General features: G+C 35.2%; 1 protein-coding gene across 1 annotated transcript in view; it reads right to left on the minus strand.

Moving 5' to 3' along the window:
* The window catches only part of LOC150094848 (histone H3.3A), a 44,725-nt gene extending 36,592 nt beyond the window's left edge, over positions 1–8,133 (minus strand). The window contains exon 1 of the mRNA XM_090411407.1: positions 8,052–8,133. The gene's annotated coding sequence lies outside the window, so the exon portion shown is untranslated. The remainder of the gene's footprint in view (positions 1–8,051) is intronic.
* Between the last annotated feature and the right edge of the window lie 6,048 nt (positions 8,134–14,181).

The raw sequence follows: 14,181 nt of genomic DNA on the forward strand, positions 1-14,181 counted from the left end.
AGAACAAATGAACCAATTTTGTTGAAACTTGAGTTTTAAGACATAAGAAAAAATAAATAAATAAAAATTCTAGTAACTTTGATTTCTGATAAAACTGAACAGTAATAATAATAATACCAAAAACCATTTTCTTTTTCTTTTGCTTTTGTAGGCAATAGAGCAGCAAAAACAAAAATGCTAGTCTTCTGTCTTGCAGACATTGGAATAATTTCCCATCATTCACTTCGCTAATGATTTAAATGTATTCGAAAGTTGAATTATATCCTCAGGAATTAATCAAGCCCAATATCATACTTATCTTCTCACAGTAAATATTATAAATATATTATTATTATTATTACACATCTCTGAGGAGTCCAACAACCCACCACTAGAGGTTAACCCATCATCTATACAAAGTAATCATGTATACACAATGTATCTGTAAACCATCTATTCGCACTTATCGCTAATAGTATTGAACACATGCAGTTTACAGATGTAAACTGCATGTGTTCAATACTATTATTGGCTGATTTTCCTGTGTATGGGAGCAGGGCTTTTTCTCTTGAATTTCCAAGAGAAAAAGCCCTGCTACCTCTGTATGAGATTTGCTAACTTACCTTCAGATGATATGACAAGATTCCTCTCATCATGTCGAATACAGGTATTTTCCAGTTGAAGGGGTGTAAGGTCCCATTGTTCTTCCACTTGCTTATAGTATAGAGGCTTCAATGTTACATGCTACTTCAATGTTACATGCTACTTGTTAAATTTAACACCTGAGATATAATATAATATATAATATGACATCACATCACTCTTGATACCAGCTTAAGACATATGAGAGGAAAAAATTCTTGGAAAAGTTTTAATAACAAAGTATGTGTTGTTGTTGTTGTTGTTCATAGCATATGCTGCCACTTTCTGTGTTAATCAGAATTGGTATGCAGATTTTTGAATAGGGCATAAAAAATATTCAAAGCCTCATTTAAATTTTTATTTTACAAATTGGCAATTTAACTTTTATTCCCTTCTGTTTCATTGTTTTGAAATACAGTTTTGTATATCTGCATCTGTCCTTGCCTAAAAAATTTTCATATTTGCAGCACTTACCATGAGTTAATGAATGGTTTGTGTTGTACTGTTTCTTGTGAATAACATAAGGGTGAAGTTTTGATGCACAGAAATATACATTACAAAAACAATGTAATGGGTCAGAACCTTTGCTATAATTAATGCTTATTTATTTATTACTATGAGGTCCTATGCTCTCAATAAAGGAAAGAGGAATAAGTAATATATTACTATTATTTTAAATTGGAAAATGTTGTTAAGAAATATGATTTGCACAAGCAAGTATCTTTTTTCCAGTCTGGGTGATGAAAGTTGTATTTCATTTCCCTGCTACCCATGAGCTAACTCGTTATTATTATTATGTGACACCTCCATAGAGTCCACAGACTTATAAGAGGATGCTTCACATCACTCACTACTCCGGCTATATGTCATCCACACACTGTAATCTGCCGACCACTAACACTATTGTTTGTTATTCGCTTGACTGCGGGACGAAAACTGAATTATCTGCAGGAAAAATAAAAAAAAACCTCACTACATACGTATGTGACAGCTAACTCACCTTCAAATGAAAATGCTCCAGATAAGATTCCTCTCATCATTACGAGAATCGAATCCAGATCTTTAACGATCTTTGAGCCCGATGTTCCGTTGTTCTTCTAGTTGCGTTACGAAGGTAACGGAGTAATAACTTTTGCAGTATATCACTTGATAGCAGACAGATTTTAATTTGTAGAGGATTTTTAAAGTCATTTTACAGATTCAAAAAAAAAAAAAATGCTACCACAGCTAGTAGCATAGGAAGCGAAAGACTAAACGCACAGTTGGCAAGATAGTTCTTATCACTGATTAATTGTATTTATTTGCTTATTTATTTCTGGTATGTTCTTTGATGTTTAAAGTAACATAGTACGTACTCACACGTACACTGAACGAAAGGGAGAAATTGGACTGATCGTGGTGAACTACGATTTGTCGTTAATCCCAAGAGTGATATTTAAAAATTATTTAATTCCTGCATTTCGCTGCGTATTTGGGACTAGAGAAAGAGTGCGTTTTTTTTTTGTGTGTTTTTTTTTTTCAAGAAGATCCCCCCACCCTCTTGAAACGGTTTTTAAAGAAATAGCGATAACGCTTGATTAGAATAACAAATTCACTGTTTAAAAGCTTTCCGCGTATTTTCTTTCTTTCTTTCTTTTTTGCCCCTACCCCCCTATTTTGTCTTCAAAGTCGCTTATTTAAAATTCATTATACTTTAATGACTTAATAATGTAATTCATTTTTTAATGAATAATTCAAAGCGCATTTCCGAAAGGAAAAGAAATATATATTGCTAGTACATGTACTAGTATTTAATTTACTTGCCAGAATAAAAATTTCGCATGTAGAACGTAATGAAGAGGCATATTAAAAGGCAGTACCAAATGAAAACCTTTTAAATAACACGCTAGCAAGAAAGAAATATCCATAAATTATTTGATTTTCATTATCTCACTGTATTTGTTAGTGTTTTTGTTTTTCGTTTGGGAAATAACTTACATGAAAATCAATAACTTCTTTCTATTTTAATGGCTTTAGTTTCAATAAGTATTTGAATCTAAAATGCGGGTTCTTTCTTGAAGACTGAATGAAACATTAAATTGATATGAAACATAGCTGTCACTCCTAGACTCGCGACTGATGTTTTTGACAGGAATCAGGTTCGATAGTGCCGGACTTGTGGTAACGTTTCTAATATCACAATGTGGAAACTGGCTGTTCACCTATTTTCAAAAATTTAGGGAAAATGGCTCTGCCTACTTCCTTTATCGAATTATAAAAGGCATTAGATAATTTAATATATACTGTATTTATTATTATTATTACGTGACACTTACAAGGACTCATCGAATGATGGCACTCCACTCCACTACTTTCAAGTTCCATCTACACACGACGCCATCTACCGCCACTAAATTAATGGCGGTATATGGTATTTTCGTCAGTAAATTGCGTGTGTACTAGGCCCGATTTGCCTGTATGCAAGATGAAAAACTCAAATTTAAGATAAAAGAAACCCTGCTACATTCGTATTTGATCGGCCAACTCACCTTCAATTGGAAAAGCTCATATAAAGATTTCTCTCGTCACGACGAGAATCAGACTTAAGCATTTTCCAACCGAAGGGAGCAATGTTCCGTCGTTTTATTAATTAAGTAACAGATTGACAAGGAAATAGAAGAAAATATAAGTATATTATTATTATTATTATTACATGACAACTCCAAAGACCCATCGCGGGAAGGCACTCTACTCCACTCTGATACACACACATCTAACCCAGAGGCGTAGCTAGAGGGGGGGGGAGGTCCGCCCCGGGTGGCACTTTGAACATTTCTGAACTTTTGCAGTTAATTCTAAAATACAGTCTCCAGAACTCAGTTCCAGCTATTGTAATACTACAGCGAATTTTCCTCACAATTGCTGTAAGTGTTGCTAGTTGTGAGAGGAGTTTTTCTAAATAAAATTGATTAAGAATTACCTACATTACTATGAAATGATAATGTCATCGACGATTTTGCTAAGCAAGAAAAATAACATTTTAGAATGTTGAAATTAAAGTTTTTACTTCAAAATAAACATAGTGTTTTAATTTATTTCCCTATACGTCGTTTTGACGTTTTTTTTTTGTAATATTTTTGGTATTGAGAGGGGGCGACAAACTCAGTGACTGCCTTGGGCGGCAAAAGCTCTAGCTACACCACTGATCTAACCGTCTCCCAGGCTATTTAATTCTCGTACTGTTCGACCACAGATGCGAGACCCGCGGCTGACAATTTGCCAAGAAGAGTAGATTCATTTTGAAGGGGAGAATAAGGAGATGTATGAATTCGTTACCAACACGCGAAATCATGGGCCTTATACCTAAAATTTTCCAACTGTTGTACAAACAAAATAGTTAACACTTTAAAAACTAATATTAAAAAGCAGTACCAAATGAAAACCTTTTAAATAACACGCTAGCAAGAAAGAAATATCCATAAATTATTTGATTTTCATTATCTCACTGTATTTGTTAGTGTTTTTGTTTTTCGTTTGGAAATAACTTACATGAAAATCAATAACTTTCATAAAAGAAAAGCTAATTTCCCGACGCACAATAATAAACACTCATCCTCGGAAACGCATTGATTACCTTATTATCGGAATGGATTCGCCTTTTTCTGCCATGCACAGAAGTGTCGAGAGTCTCGCATCTGTGGTCGCACAGTACTACACACAACTACCATTAAAGCCATCTACCGCCCATCACCACCAACGAAAGTAGTTTTTGTCTGTAAATTACGTGTGTTATCAAGACCAATTTGCCTGTATGCGTGATGAAAAACCCGAGTTTCCGGGAGGAAAAACTGTAACTTCGTATGAGATCAGCTAACTCACCTCAAAATGAAAAAGCCCATTTAAAGATTTCTCTCGTCACGACGACAATCGAACCTTTTCCAATCGAAGAGCGCAATATACCATCATTCTTCCAATTCCGATACGGAGGCAGTTAAAATACATGTGATTCCTTCCCTATTAGGGAAAAAAATTATAAAGCATCCAAATATACAGCTGGACAGGACATGACAGCTGAAAAACATTTCTAAACATGTACCAAAGATCATTCACAAACATGCACTGAACAATGAGAAGTTCAATTGGTGCGTTTTCTGCATAATGTTGATGCACAAATACCAATATGTTGCTGCATTATTTCATCAATATAACATTCGCTATTTGCATCTGGAGTGTTGCTCACACTCTGTCGACGTTCTAACTCCAAACATTCCCTATTGTTCTGTATGCTGGTATTTTGACATTTGCACTACCATCACATCGCCACAGCTAAGATTCCTCTGACATCTGGGTAATTATCATAACGAATACATTAGCTATGATAATTCCCCAGACGTCAGCTGATGTTTGTAAACCACGTTTTACAATGCCCGATGTGAAACCACTACCCTGATTATAAACCCCTCACAGGAGCGCGCCAAAGGGTATTTGCCGCCCGGTTGCAAACTTTTATCGCCGCCCATCTGATATCTAAAAGTAAGGGTTATTAATATTATAGTAGTTAATGTAGTATTAAAGTCCATGTTGCTTCCCGGATGCGGTCACCCTCCGGTTGACGAGGCCCTGAATCCCCATATGGTATAAACATACTCGTACAATGTTATATACCGGTATATTATTTCGTGACACTTCCAAGAACTCCTCGTGGGAGGGCACACACACTACTCCACTACAACTTATCGTTTCCCTTACTGAATCCTTCAACTTCGCAACACTAATACCATCAACACACAACGCCATCTACCGTCCATTATCAGTTGTGTCTATATATTTGTGTGTGTGTGTGTGTGTGTGTGTGTGTGTGTGTGTGTGTGTGTGTGTGTGTGTGTGTGTGTGTGTGTGTGTGTGTGTGTGTGTGTGTGTGTGTGTGTGTGTGTGTGTGTGCGTGCGTGTGTGTCAAATCTCATGGCCGATTTGCCTGTATTAGGGATAAAAACCCGAGCTACCTGGAGTGATTGTATGAGATCGGTTAACTCACTTAATTGAATTTGCTGTTTTAAGAATACTTGTGACATAAGACTGAATGATATATGCACGTAAACACAAGAAAGATATTTAATTAACCATATATTTCGGTCTGGAAATAGCAGACCATCCTCAGTGGTATTACAAGAACAGTTTTAAAAAATACAAGCTAGAATACTAACAATAGATCGTTAAAAATAGAACATGTTTCATACTTATATCACTAAGTATGAAACGGAATATTTTGAAGTAGCATGATTGAAAAAAAAAAAAATCAATGAGTAATCTTGATTAGACTTTCCCAGATTTTTGATATAGATATACAGTCATCACGATTTAGGTTGGGACGATGGAGCAAGGCCTCCACGCTTTCTTTGAACAAACTTTCAAACCTATAACGGGATCTATGCAAGAGGCGAGTCCTGGACCAAAAGATGCTGTGATCAGTTTCAATTCCGTGTTGCAAGGAATTTGATAAACTCCAGGAAGAGTGTGAATATGAATATGATTTAACAGCTACGTATTCTGCTATTAACAAATTGTCTTCTCATTTTCCTTCTCTTAAAGACAAACGTTCAACTTTATCTCTTCCTGGAGTTTATCAAATTCCTTGCAACTGTGATCTCTCCTATTTTGGACAGACTGGACGTTCTCTTGAAAAAAGGATCCAAGAAGATCAATCCTCCATTCTTCACACAAACCTGAAAAATTTGGATTGGCTCAACATAGAATTGAAACTGACCACAGCATCTTTTGGTCCAGGACTCTTTTATATCATTCGCCTCTTGCATAGATCCCGTTATAGGTTTGAACATTTGTTCAAGGAAAGCGTGGAGGCCTTGCTCCATCGTCTCAACCTAAATCGTAATGACTATATATCTATATCAAAAATCTGGGAGAGTCTAATCAAGATTACTCATTTTTTTTTTTTTTTCAATCATGACTCTACTTCAAAATATTCCGTTTCATACTTAGTGATATAAGTATGAAGCGTGTTCTATTTTTAACGATCTATTGTTAGTATTCTAGCTTGTATTTTTTAAAACTGTTCTTGTAATACCACTGAGGATGGTCCGCTATTTCCAGACCGAAATATTTGGTTAATTAAATATCTTTCTTGTGTTTACGTGCATATATCATTCACTTAATCGGAAAAAAAAATCATATAAAAATTCCTCTTGTCATGACGAAAATCGAACTCAGATCTTTTCCAATCGAAGGGCGCAACGTGTCGTAATTTTTCCAATTGCGCTACGGAGGTTTTGTTTACAAACTTTCAAGGGTGGGATTCACATTAAGCTAGTCATTTAGCACGCACTGAATGAAGGTCGTTATTAATATGTTTCTCAAATATCCCGCATATTATTATTAAATTCAACCAAAATGTTTGGAGACAAAGAAGCAGACGAGAGTGGAAATTGCACTGCTCGTTTAATCAGTGCGACATCACGGAAACTTCAGATGAAACTGTAAGGAGTAAAAAATAAATAATTGTAATTTCAAAAAGCAGCAAAAGTGCCATGTTTTATATAAAACCAATGAAGAACATCACGTTTATATTTCAATACTGTGATTACATGTACCTTCAATAGAATCACATACCCTGTAAACCAATTTTCCCAGGCATTTTTTAATTCTGGAAAATAAAAAAAGTTTTAATTTAGAAAATAAAATAATTGTAATAACTGCATAAAAAATGAACATATGTATGCTATTTATGCAGGGTTGATATTTTCTTAAAAATGAAGTTACATACATAGAGTATATGCATGTAGGAAACTTCACAGCAGTGGCTTTTCATCAATACTTTTTGCACCGAAAGTTTATTGAGGCATGGAGGAAACGGGGTAGCCTGGATGGGAGGAGATGCACAGGCTAACCTATTACTGCTTTTATTTTATACTTATATGCAACGCTTTGCATGATTTTCGATGATAAATGTACTTTACATTCACTTTACGATAACATTATATTTATATGCTTCTAAAATTATATATATATATATATATATATATTAAAAAAAACGAGACGTCACATATGTTTATTCAACTGAAAATATAATTGCATATAAAATATAAGGTACAAAAAAAATAAATAATATATTTTTATTAATAATAAAATAATGAATATTTTATATGTATTATTTATTTATTTATTATATATTTCTTTATATCTAATAAATAAATAAAAATAATTATAAATAATAAAAATTATTTTTTATATCATAATGTTAGTTGAAACTAACATTATGATATAAAATGAATAAAGTGAATTTCAACTAATTCATTTAGCCAAGATAACTTAAAACTTCCTTAAGTTTCTTAATGTCATAATGATTCACTTGTACCGATTTCTGTACTGTATGCTTTGACATATTGACGGGATCAAGTTTAATCATCTAAAAATTATTCAATTACCGATCTACTTACCTTTATTAATAATACGATAACAAAACCTCACTTCATTAGTGATCTTCGGCAGTGAACGAGAGACTGCGTCTCTTGCGCGGGCGTGCGATGGCCGCCGCGCATGCGCGTAACTTAGAGGAAAGAATTGACAGGAGAAGTGAAAATTAGTATAACATTACAAGTCCCAACTCACATTCAGTTTTTTAACGCAACTTCTCCACAACACATCATTTCACTTCTCTTTTATAAACATACAGATCTTTTAAAAACAAACATTGAAACGCTAAGCTCCATAGGAATCCTGCTTCAATTTTTCTTTAATTTTAACTTTTCCAATTTACAAACTTTTACTGATATCAAAAATTAAGAATATCGGACAAGACTTATTTCAAAATTTATTTTCAAATTGGTCCAGACTTGGTACATGACATGCGTTAATGTGGATACTGAATTTATATATGTCAATAAATCACATTTATATATGTCAATAAACTGGCATGAGACCCCTAAGGATCCCATGGCAGAGTTATGTGGTTTATTGACATATATAAATTCATGTCAATAAACCACATAACTCCGCCATGGGATCCTTAGGGGTCTCATGCCAGTCCCAAGCCTGGATAAAGGAGGAGGTTCGGTCAGATGAGTCTCGATGCTCTGACCGTAAAGAAAAAACACGATTGTTATCTGATGCCTATACCATCAACAGCTACAACATGCCGGCTCATGTGTCGCCCGGATAAACAAGGCCCGTGATACCAATCGAGCGATCGGGGTTGGATCGAAAAGTGGGATACCGAAAGGAAACACAAACTGAAACTAACAGAACTGTTATCAGTAGGAACGTGGAATGTGCGGACACTCTGGATGTCAGGAAAATTAGAACTACTTCGTGAGGAAATGAAGAGATATCGGTGGGATATACTAGGATTGGCAAAGATGAGATGGACATCATCTGGAGAGATCAATGGTAGCGAAGTAATATGGTCAGAACATGACACCATGCACGAAGCAGGATTTGGCTTCCTTCTTAGCAAAAGAGTTCGAGAGACACTGTTAGGCTACAAACCAGTCAATGAACAAATCATAGTAGCAAGATTTCAGGCAAAATCATTCAACATATCAATAGTCCAGATATATGCACCCACATCTGACATCCCAGATGAGGATATTGACTTATTCTACAAAGATCTGACAGAGACAATAGAAACGATACCAAAGCAAGATGTGCCAATTATTGAAGGAGATTGAAATGCCAAAGTTGGAATAGATAATGATGGTTGGGAAAGAGTCATGGGAAAGTATGGTTTAGGAGAAAGAAATGAACGAGGGGAAAAATTGTTAGAATTTGCTGTGGACCACGAGATGATGATCTGTAACACAAGATTCCAACAAAAGAAGTGTAGAAAATGGACGTGGCGATCAAATGATGGGAAAACCAAAAACATGATTGATATGATTATGATTAAAAGAAGATGGATAACATCAGTACAGCAATGTCGAACTTTTCAAGGAGCGGATATAGACTCGGACCATAGTTTAGTGATTGCAAACATCAAGTTGAAATTAAAAAAAAATATATAAACCCCAACATTCTATGCTGTATCTCTTCAGAATAGAAGAGATACAGCACGAATAAGTGAAGCAGAAATAGGAAGAAGGTACAGAACAGTGTTAGAAGAGAAACTTAAAAGTGTGCAGAAAGAAAAATACCCAAATTTAAGAGTGAAAAGCGTAATGAAGGCGATAGAAGATGCAGTTGAAGAAACAGTACCAGAAGAAGAGAAGATCAAGAAGAAACGGATTACACAAGAAACACTGAAGTTAGCACAGAAGAAAAGAATGTTGAGGATAAGAAGGGACATCAGAACAAATAGAAGAGCAATATAGAAGAAAGTGTAATGAGGTGAAAAAAGCAGTCAGAATGGATGAAATGGTTAGAAGCCCAATGCAACAATATAGAACAGTACTATGGAGAGCATAAAACAAGGGAGATATACAAAATGATCAGAACTATTAATAGAAGGTGGCAACCAAAACAGACCACAATTAAAGATGAAAAATGCAAAGTATTGATGAATAAAGAAAAAAATTGTACAGCGGTGGACAAGATACTGCAGTGAATTATATGAAGAAAAACTACATTCAAATAGCGTTGGGAAACCGACTGAAGAATTGAAGCAGATATCACCACCAGGTAATGAGCATGATATGGACATTTTAAGATGAGGGGTAGAAAAAACAATAGGACTGCTAAAACACAACAAGAGTCTTGGTAACGATAACAGTAAATATGGTGGTGAAAGTATGGTTACAGAAATGCACCAACTATGTAAAATGGTATGGAAAGAAGGGAAAATGCCAGGGGAATGGGTGAAATCAATATTAGTAACATTATACAAGAAAGGAAATAAGCTAGAATGTAAAAATTATAGAACAATTGCCTTGATTAGTCACCTTGGTAAAGTGATAATGATCATATTGACAGAAAGATTGAGAACACAATTGGAAGCATACCTTGCAGACAAGCAAGCAGGATTTAGGAAGGATAGAACTACAATTCAACAGATTTTGACAATGAGGTTAATAGCAGAGAAAGCTAGGAGAAAAAACAAAAACATATCTACTTGCTTTGTTGATTTTCAGAAAGCATTGACCAGAAGGTGACATTAGCAGTTTTGGAATTCTATGGAATTAATAAAAATAAAAATAAAAAAACTAATAGCTATATTAAAAGATGTTTATCAGAATGCAGTTGCAGCAGTTAGAATAGGTGATGATTTGGGGAAATGGTTTAAAACAAGCAAAGGTACTAGACAGGGAAACCCAATATCACCAAGCATTTTCATCGCACATTTAGAAAGAGCAATGGACAAATTGAAGGAAGATGCCAAAGGAATATCTGCACAGGGAATGAGAATTAACAATCTGGGGTTTGCAGATGACATTGTTATTATTGAGGAAGACGAAAGAAAACTACAAAATACACTGAATACACAAAATACAAGTTGGGTAACCAATTTTGAAACTTAAATAAGGAAGGGAAGAGATTTGGACTTGTTATGAACTTGGAAAAAACAAAGACAATGGTATTTGGTGAGAAGAACATGAAACCAAAGATGCAAGTGAATGGAACTGATATAGAAAATGTAGAACAATTCACATATTTGGGAAGTAAACTGACATATGACTTGGACTGTAAAAATAAATTGTACAGGACTGCAAAGGGAAGAACAAATCTGAAGGCCGTGGATAACATATGGAAAAGTAAAGTGATCAGCCTGCAAACAAAACTAAGAGTACTGGAAACATGCATCTTCAGCGGTGTACTGTATCGATCTGAAACGTGATTAATAAATAAGGAATCAAGAAAAAGAATTTTGGCATTTGAAAAAACTTGTTACAGGAAGATTCTAAGAATAGGATGGGTACAGAAAATCACGAATGAAGAGCGCTATCAGAAGATACAACCAAAACAGAATTTAATGCAGAAGATTATAAAACGGAAGCTGCAATTATTTGGACACATCTGTAGAATGAGTGAGGACCGGAAGATAAAGACATTTATGTTTGGTCTTTTGGATGGTTTTAACAGAAGAGGTAGACCATACAGAGAATGGATAGACGATATAACTGGTGTGGAATGGGTGTACAAAAACTGCAACACTGTGTACCGAACAAAGAAAGGTGGAAGAAGATAGTGAAGCAGGCACGGACATCAACGGGCAGCGAGCCCATGGTTTGTGATTATGATGATGAATAAACCAAATATGTTGTTGCTGTTCGAATACAGCGATGTCTGGCATATTATGCTATAAGATTTCTATCTGTCTGGATTTTAAAATTCAATTTGAAATAACTTCAACTGTGTATATTCCAAGGGATTTTACAAGTTGAGTAACCAATTTTTTTTATTTTCCCTTCCATCTGCAAATGTGATTTCTTTATTGCCCGTTATTTTCCCTCGAACTATGGAGAGTGTTGAGCATTTTTCAAGTCCGAATTCCATACATCTTCGCTAAAGATTCCGACGGTATTGAACAGTGACTTAATTTCTCTATATAGTTATTTGAAATATTCCTCTCTTGATATTCACTATCAGTGGCGGCTCGTGGCTTAAAATCGTGGGGGTAACTTTCGAAATATACATACATACATACTGTAAGTACAGTGTATACGTGTTTGGATAAAATATCAAAATAAAAAAATTTAAAAAAAAATTAAACATGAAAAAATATTGTTTATTATTGATAAAATTATACAGTTTGGTATAATTCAAAATTACTTAAAAATAAAATATATTCTTCTTTTTCCAAAAATTTGAATTATTTAAAAATAATTCAAATTTTTGGACATTACAATTAAATCCTTTAATTGTAATGTCCACATATTTAAAGAGACGGAGTAAACACGATAAGCACTACGAACACCCTATACTACTGGCGCATATAAACAACAGTGGAACTGCGCGACAAACTAATTGAAAACAATATCCCAATTAAACTAGTGAAACTCATATACTCATACATTAGTGAAAGATACATGCAAGTAAAACTCAACGGAATTTTGTCATCAAGGCACAAAATTCTGACTGGAGTACCTCAGGGTTCTCTTCTGGCCCCAATACTTTTCACAACTTATGTAGCAGATATTGCTCTCAATTCAAGAACAACCACTACGGCCCTTTATGCCGACGACACCGCTATTCTAGCAGGGTTGTTCATCCCTCGCCTAGCAATCACCAGACTTCAAGGAAGTATCAATGAGCTAGTAAACTGGTTCACCAACTGGAGGATTCAAGTGAACCCCCTCAAAAGCTCAACCATGCTGTTTTCTAGGAGAAAGGTCTGCATTAAAGAAGACATCCTGCTCTCTGGTCATAAGATCCCATGTCAATCAGAGACCAAATATCTTAGGGTATTAATGGATAAGAAACTCCTTTTTAACAAGCACATCAATCTCACTGGCTCCAAATCTTCCAAAGTAATAGCACAGCTCTACCCATTGATCAACCGCAAGAGCAAATTGAACTTACATAATAAATTGCTACTTTACCGGATGGTAATACGTCCACTCATTACCTACGCCTCGCCAGCATGGAGTCACACTTCAAGATCAAACATTTCAAAATTGCAGAGAATCCAAAATAAATGCCCTAGGATGATTCTAGATGCACCATGGTTCATCAGAAATTCACAGAATCACCGAGAAATTGGCACTCCATACATCTCCTCCCTTCTTCGTGATCTTGCAGAAAAATTCTCTTCGTGAAGTCAAGTTCACATTCAAACCCACTGATCGTACAAGCTGTCAATGACAATGAAGCTGATTACTACAAACACAAAAGACCGAAGGCTATTCTTCTCTCAACTGATCATAGCTAACACAACTGCCCCCCCCCCCAGAGGGCGAGCTTAATTGCTCACAAATCTCCCTTTCCCAAACAACTCTCATTACAGATAAAGGGGAATATGAAAAGCACTAGTGCTTCACCCATCCTGTCAGTAACGTTAATGGTATGACGGACAGTGCCGCATTACGCTAATAGCTCGCATCTCACTATGACGTGCATATGCTTGCGCGCGTAGCAATATGACACTGCGGTAAACACAGTGCTGCAAGATGAACTTTTATTATTTTATATACAAAATAAGAGAATTGCATAAGATTGTTGATGATAAAATTAAATATTACAAGCAAATATAAATAAATTAATAAATATATTTATATATCGAGAACAGTTGGGGTGCTGCAGTTCCGCAGTGCCTATGCCCGAGCCGCCCCTGTTCACTATACCTAGATTATCTTCATTAACTAATAACTGAATTGTCCGCGCAAGCATGACAGCTGTTAGGAATTTTTTGATGTTTTCACTCACTCCAAAATTTTCTGAACATTTTCTAATCCAATTATGTGGTACACAGTCAAATGATTTCTGGTAATCAATCCATGTCATATAAGTTGGCTTTTCCTCTTTTCGAAGTTTTCAAATCATTTTGTCAATTAACAATTGGTCTTTTGTTTATCTGGATTTTCTTCAACGCTCCTTTTGTTCAATAGGCAGAAATTGGTGCCGTGATAAATATTGACTAATCAAAGTCGCTAGAAGTTCGATGAATAATTTAAATGTTGTTGGCAGGCAAGTTATTAG

Source organism: Typopeltis vanoorti, chromosome 21 (genome assembly GCF_054136105.1).
Source record: "Typopeltis vanoorti isolate ZY-2024b chromosome 21, IOZ_Tvanoo_1.0, whole genome shotgun sequence".
Lineage (NCBI taxonomy): Eukaryota > Metazoa > Arthropoda > Arachnida > Uropygi > Thelyphonidae > Typopeltis > Typopeltis vanoorti.